The sequence below is a fragment of the Apus apus genome, chromosome 3 (genome assembly GCF_020740795.1).
Source record: "Apus apus isolate bApuApu2 chromosome 3, bApuApu2.pri.cur, whole genome shotgun sequence".
Taxonomy (NCBI): domain Eukaryota; kingdom Metazoa; phylum Chordata; class Aves; order Apodiformes; family Apodidae; genus Apus; species Apus apus.
In genome coordinates this window covers 14357948-14365280 of record NC_067284.1, presented here as the reverse complement: position 1 = coordinate 14365280, position 7333 = coordinate 14357948, and positions in this window count along the sequence as shown.

Genomic DNA, 7333 nt, shown 5'->3' with positions numbered 1-7333 from the left:
GCAGCTGTACATGTTCCCAAAAAACATGAGTTACCATCCTGCCCTGGCATGGCCCTCTCAGGGGCCTGAGAAGGGATATCCATCCCCAGCTCCTCACAGGAGTTGTCAGGGCATGCACATAGTAACTAAATCCTTGATGTCCAAGAGGACCTGGTGGGAAGTTTGGACTTATGTGGCCACACAGCTCTTTCACATCTGCTCTGTTGTTGTTTTTTTCCCACACTGCTCAGGAGACATGACATTTGTTGGCTCTGTCAGCACCAAGGTTTCATTTTGCCATTTTGTTCTTCCCCCTCATTACCCAGTTCATATGTTCTCCTCCTGCTGTTTCTATGCCCTCGTGAACTCAGGATTCTGGAACTAACACTCCTTTCAAAAGTGGTGGTACAGCCATCCGCTGAAAGTAATTTTTTTTTTTTCCAAGCCTTGAACATCTGTCAGCAAACATTGCGGGGGTGTGCTTGTTATCGTAACAGGTTGTGTGGAAAAACACAGCAGGGCTGCTCTACCCTCCCCACAGTCTTACTTGGGTTTGATAAACTGGGACTGTCCTTCATCTAAGGCCTATAAAATGGGTAAACAGGGATCTTTATCAAATCAAAATAAGGGGGCACATTTTGGGGAGTCGTCTGTACAGCTAAAGAGACTGCAGGCAAAGAAAAAACCTGCTCTAACTAGCTTAAAGGACAGAGATTATTGCAGCAGGCTGCTGCTATCAAATCTACAAGACATTTATTAGTCATGTGCTGACTGATGAGAAAATGAATGAAGATAGTAAACAAAATGAAGCTTCAAAAGAGAAGTCCTGAAAATAAGTGTGTGATGCACCCTTCCGGGCATGCACTGCTGGCAGCTCATGGGATCCGTTCTTGCCCAACAGCTTGTACGTGAGAAACCCCAGTGATGAGAGTTCATCACCACATACAAACCCTTAACACCTCTGCTGACATGTCTCAGTTCTACCTTAGCCTTTCCTTAGTTGTCTTTTTTAATTAGAAATATGAGGTGCAAAGAAATAAGCTGCACAAGTTATTACACCCAGGAGAATAACAAAGACCTGATCTCATGCACAGGAGCAACCCTGGGGTTTTACTGTAGGGTATTTGACTAAGTGTAGTTTATTTAACCTCAGGGACCTTTCATGAAGGTGTTTTGTGTTCTGCTGCAGCAATGGAAAAGTAAATATTGTCACTTTATTAAAACCATTTATTGTAGCAAGTATGTCTCCTTAGGGTATTAATGACCCATACCCTCCAGGCATCACTTCTTCTCACACATGCATGCTGAGTTTGCACTTGCACAACAAGTGTTTTAAGAGAGATTTCCCCAAAATCCAGGGCCACTGTGCTAGGTTCACAGAGTACTCTGTGCTTGCTCCTCCCCACTTACAGATATGATCGACACCACACGAAAGCAGTGTGTGACTTTCCACTCTCTCCATTGGGCTTTAGTCTGGGACAACTACACCTTTTTCTCTGACTCCTCAGAGAATTCAGCACTAGTCCTACCCAGAGGTGGAAATTAACTGATACAGGCTGACTGCAGCTTGCATGATCTTGGCTTAGAAAAGTCATCTTTGCCATGCCAATATTCAGCTTAATCTCTGTGCTTATTTTAATGGGGAAGCTTGCTGCTGCTGTCGTTTTTACAGATAAATGTTTGCTGTCATGCACAGCCTAGTTCTCAGAAGCTGGCTCCTCCAGCGTGCAACCAGACTTCAGACTATGTGGAGAAGGAAGATGGCAGGGAAGGAAGGACGGATGGCAGGAAGGGAAAGAATAATCCCAACCATGGTAATTCCCCTTCTCACTTATTGCTTTCTGGACAGCTTTTGTGTAACTGGAGTCCTGCCATACCAAGCGAGGTCCACCCACTCTCACTGCTCTCTGTCCCAGTGCCAGAGAAGTGCTAGCATTAGTAGATGACGTATTTGTTTTGTATTGTGTGTGCCATAAATAATACAAAGACATGTTATCTTGTTCTGGGACCAGGTCTGTCAATTTGCTGTTGTATGAGGAAGAAAAATAACAGCAAAAATGCAGAGAAAGCATGAGACCATTTCACCCGTCCTCTGTGCCTATCCACCACTCGCTCACTTTTTCCTGAACCAGAAAGCAGGAAGCCTCAACTGGAGTTCTGGATTGGGTGCCAGATGAGAGCTGTAGCATTACTGTAGGTGTTCAGGCTGTGCTCAGAGTTGTTAAGTGACAATCCACCCCAGCTGGAGGTTTGAACACTTCAGCAGCTGACTTGTGGGGCAACATTAACACCTTGGTGCTCACACCTTTAAACAGCACAGTGCTGGTAACTGTTGTGCCTTTTGAATCAAATTTTCTTTGCCTCCACATGCAATGGAGTGGAGTCAAAAGCAGAATATATTTCCAGGCCAGGTCATTAATCCATTCTTTGGCCTGATGTTGTGCATGTATAATGCCATTACAGTATCTATGTTTTCAAAACTGCTTTGCCTTTGGTCTCTATGGTGAGTTTTTCAGCCAAGATAACACTTGGTTCCATATGAGCAGTCCTTCAGCCACTCGGCAGAGCTGTCCTCAGCAGGAGTGAGCAGAGCCCTCTTTTACACCTGTGTTCTCTACAGGTAGAGGTAGCAGGTAGAACAGAAAATGTGCCTTTCATTATTTTATTTTTTTTTACACAAAGTCTTAAATGCCAAAATGAATTCTAGAAAAAGTTGAATCTGAAAGGCTCTGAAGGGTTGACAAAGATGCTGTCTCCCATCTCCTCCTTGCCCCTGGAAAGGTAAGATTTGAATTTTTGCATCAGATGCCAGAACAAGTTGTATTCAGCAGAAATCCTTTGGCTGAGTGAAAAATGCAAAATCAGACAGCTTTCTGCATGAGAAAAAGAGAATTGTTGCTGCCTTTATTGCTTGTTCCATTTATTAAAACTGCCAGGCCAAGATTTATTTTTAATGAACTCTGATCAGGCATAGCCAGCGATTTCTCAATTCATGTTAGTATTGTAGGCATCTCTTGCACTGCAAACAGCTCACTTGCCTATTTTCTGGAATATTTTTTCTCATCTGACTTGAAATTGGTCACGCAGACCTCTATGGGATTTCTCAGGCTGAGTATTTTTGTTCCCATGGATAGAGGCCATATGTCAAAACCCTTTATTGTCACCAAAGGAAAAAAACCCCAAACCTCTCCCTTTTATTCTGCTAAGTTCTTTCCTTTTCTTTTCTTTTCTTTTTTTCTTTTCTTTTTCTTTTTTTCTGTTTACTGTGCCTTGACATCGTACCTCACTATACCATACTTCATCTTTCTGTTTTCTGTAGTATGAATATGTGTGTAAGGGAAGCAGCATATTTGCAGTTGGAAAAAGATAACACCTAATTCAAACTGTATGCCAAAACAGGGACAGTCATAATGAAGGTTGTAGAACCATGTGCCTGCTGTGAAGTAGAAATCAATGTGCTCAGACTTTAACCAAGAAAGATAAAATGCCTTAAAAGATTTTCAGGAGAACTGGAGCTTTTGGACTGGCTGTTAGATCAGCAAACTGTATATTACAGAGTGCCAGCACAAAAAATTACCCCACTGTCCATTTTTTTCTTGGATTTTGCTGTTGTTTTTTCCCTCATAAGTATTTTATATTTTCAAAACCCAGTAAGTGGCTCATCAGGAAATGCACTTCAGAGCAATTATTGCATGCTTCAGGTGGTCTAAGCAAAGTTGTAATCATCCATAAATATATTGACTGTTGTGTATTTTGCTTAAAGGTATGGATAATGCCTTTAAAAAAAAGTCAAATCGAGGCCTTATTAGCTCGAGGAGAGATGAACCCTAGGGTTTGTAACTGTCAGGTCTTAGGCAGGCAAACAAATTCTTCCTCCATCCCACAACTTTGGAAACTGGCTAAGGATTTTTTCAGGCTTCTCAGTTGCAAAGCAATGCAGAAGGGCTGCAGAGCAGGGCTGGGGACTGACGCAAGGCTGGTGCCTGGCCAGGGCCACCAGAGTCCCTGTGCTGCAGCCAGCATCTTTGCTTTCTCCCTGTGTTCCCCAGGATCCAAGAGAATGCAGCCACTCATTCTGGAGGGGTGTTTACGTTGGTTTTCTGAAACAATTTTAAAGCAGCTGCTTGAAGACGAATAACATATTACAGAAATGGCTTCAGACCGGGTGAGGAACACACTGTGTGGTGCTGGCACCAGATGCCCATTTGGGACCTGCCTGCAGGCGCTAATGAAGCAGAGGTGATAGCCTTCCAGCTCAAGATGGGTGGCCAGCTGTGGGGCTTTGATCACAGCCCAGGTAGCCCTATCTCACTACCTTTCTGCTCTCCCAGAAAGCTTATGAAAGGAACATCAGCTTTAAAGAAACGAACTGTACTACAAATCTGCACAAAGCACTGCTTTAAGAGGAAGCTCTTGCCAAGCCTTCCCTGCTTCTTTTCCCTTGCCTCTTCTAGGTATGATGCATCCTGATCTTATTTGGGAAAACAGGGCAATCAGATCATTCAGTACAACTGCTGTGTTTTAGTCACTCTCCATACCTTTTTTCCCTTGTTTACAGTCTCAGTGTCTGTGCTGAGGCTGCCTGCACAGCTGACAGCTGAGGTGTCTAATGGTATAACAAAAGGAGGACAGGACTAGCACTTACTTAGGTTATTCATCTCTTTGCCTACTTGGAGGCTGAATTGTAGACAAGACACAAATTTGGAGGATGTTGGAAATTTAATCTCCTCTGCCCCCACAGTTCAGCCAAATACCCATTTGCATCCCCATAGACTTCAGCATTAATAATATCAACCAGTTCTGCAAGATAATGGGCAGCCACTAGAAATTTGAGTAACTTAAGGAATGCAGCTGCAGCCCTGGCCTCCCTATGAGGAGCCTGGCTTCAGCTAAGTCTCAGGCAGTGATTTGTCCCCTCTGCATCTGGGAAGATGGGCTGGAGTGACATTCAGAGTGGAGTGAGGTTTCAAGCTTGCCTCTGAGCTACCCTCCAGGTATGGCCCCACCTGGCTAGTGGGGTGAGTTGCACTCTGCCTTTGACATCTGACCACCACCCTGAGGTGCACAGAAACGTTGGCTGCCCAGACCAAACCCAGGTATCTGGCATTTTTAGCTCATGACTTTGGCTTTATACTAGTTTACATTTACCCAATACTACCAGAACAGTCAGTTCCTGCTACAGTACTTCAAAAATAAAATGAAACTTACAAAAAAATTAAAATCTTTAAAATCTCATGCAACACAAATATTTTCACAGCAGAAACTTATTAAATAGATAGATCCATCTATCTAAAACATTAGTAGTATTCTTGCACTTCAGACATTTGAAAAAAAACCAGCATGTTGGCTGCAAAATGCATGTCTGGGCTCGTCCTACAGAGAATAATTACTTTATTTTCAGACATTAAATCACAGACACTCCTCTTTTTGCTTTTTAAAATCAATACATAAGGAGATCACTTGATATGGAAATACTTACAGCTGGCTAAAGTTCCAATTCATTCTTGCTTTGCTTTTACAAAACTTAAATCATCTATCACATTGAGTTTTTCTGCCTTTCTTTTCTAAGACATTTCTTGCTGACTCTTGAGGAAAACCCACATTTATCTCTTATTTTTTAGAGTCTTTCACAGAGAAAGGTTTATTTTTTAAAATATTAAAATAAACACTCTGATTTCAGCCTGAGGCATTGCTGTGGGTGCCAGATCTACAGCTGTAGCCACAGCGTGACCAGATGTCTGGGGACAAAAAAGAGGACAACTGCTTCTGTAGGATTCCAGGGCTGACATTACACCAGTGCTCTGACAAAACCAAGCGATATATGACCAGAGTAAAACCCACTGCTGTTTTAGGCACTCTTGTTCTCCAGTAATATCCTTTTAAGGACTAACGGTGTCAAGTGGCTGAGGAGTAATGAAAACTGAATCGTTCCCTGTGCATGTGCAGAACATCCCTGCTTACTTAAGGGATAGCCTTCCTAAACGTCTCCTCACATGGGTAAGTCACTCATCACTTGGGAAATCATATTAAATTCCTCAAAGATCCACATTCCCAGGCACTCAAAGAGCCCAGTTTGTAGCTGTGGTCATTTTTCAAGTTGGGAAACGGAGAAAGATTGTATAGGGTTTTAGGGAATAGATGTAATCAGGTAGACAACAGTCTCCATATTGGAAATTTGGACTTTGCCACTTCTCCTCACCTGAACTAAGTCATGCTTGGCAAATACTGTGTCTGACTTAGTGAAAGAAAGGTCAGAAATGAGGAAACACCTTGTCCTCCAAGGGTTTCATCAGTTTTGTATTCCAGGGTTCATAGTTCTTTATTGTCTCAGGTAGGTAGGAAGGAAGGAAGGAAAAGAAAAGAAAAGAAAAGAAAAGAAAAGAAAAGAAAAGAAAAGAAAAGAAAAGAAAAGAAAAGAAAAGAAAAGAAAAGAAAAGAAAAGAAAAGAAAAGAAAAGAAAAGAAAAGAAAAGAAAAGAAAAGAAAAGAAAAGAAAAGAAAAGAAAAGAAAAGAACTTTTGGATATGGACTCAGGCCACTTCACAAACCCCTGTTTTCACTTGGACACTCAGCTTTATGTAGTCAACATAAGAAGATCTCATAAACTTTTCAACAAAATCTAGCGGAATATGTAACAAACCAGCTGAGTCTTGGATGGCTTGGAAAATAAGTCTCAAATCTGAAAGTATTTTACATGAAACATGCAGATCTGTTTTAAAACAAACAATCGGATACATTCAACACCAAAGTTGTTGAGTAACTTAATAGACCTAACTTCTTCCTCTATCAAATGAACTGTTTATATGGGACAATTAGCCTGAGACTCTGCAAGCAAAACAAACAAGAAAAAAGAGGGCAAAATTGCTTTCTCCTTTCCCTGCTTTTTCAAAACATTGCTTGTGAGTCTTATGGAAATCCATAGGAACTGACACAGCTGTTTTAATGCTCCCCATTGCCTTTTTGTCTTCACTTTTACAAATTGACTTGCTGCTCTATTATTTGCTTCTTAATATCACAAGTGACATTAATTAGGGCTTTAGGCTCCCCTGCTTGCCAAGTTTAACAAACATGCATGCAGACTAGAAGATCATTTGCTCAAAGGGGCATTTTTTCCTGTTCAAAGCCGAGTTTCAGGCTGATCCATTGTGAAAACACTTGCATAAAAGGAGCAGTTTTGCAATGGAAATCTGAAAGCTTAGGATTTTTCTGTATACTACAGCGATAATTTAGTGTCCTATTCTTTCTAAGCCTCAGTGTTTACTCTTATTTTTATAGATCAGACAAATTCCATATGACTGCAGGCCAACAAACATAATTTATTTTCGGCTTGATCCTAGAAACCTGGTTCAGTCAAA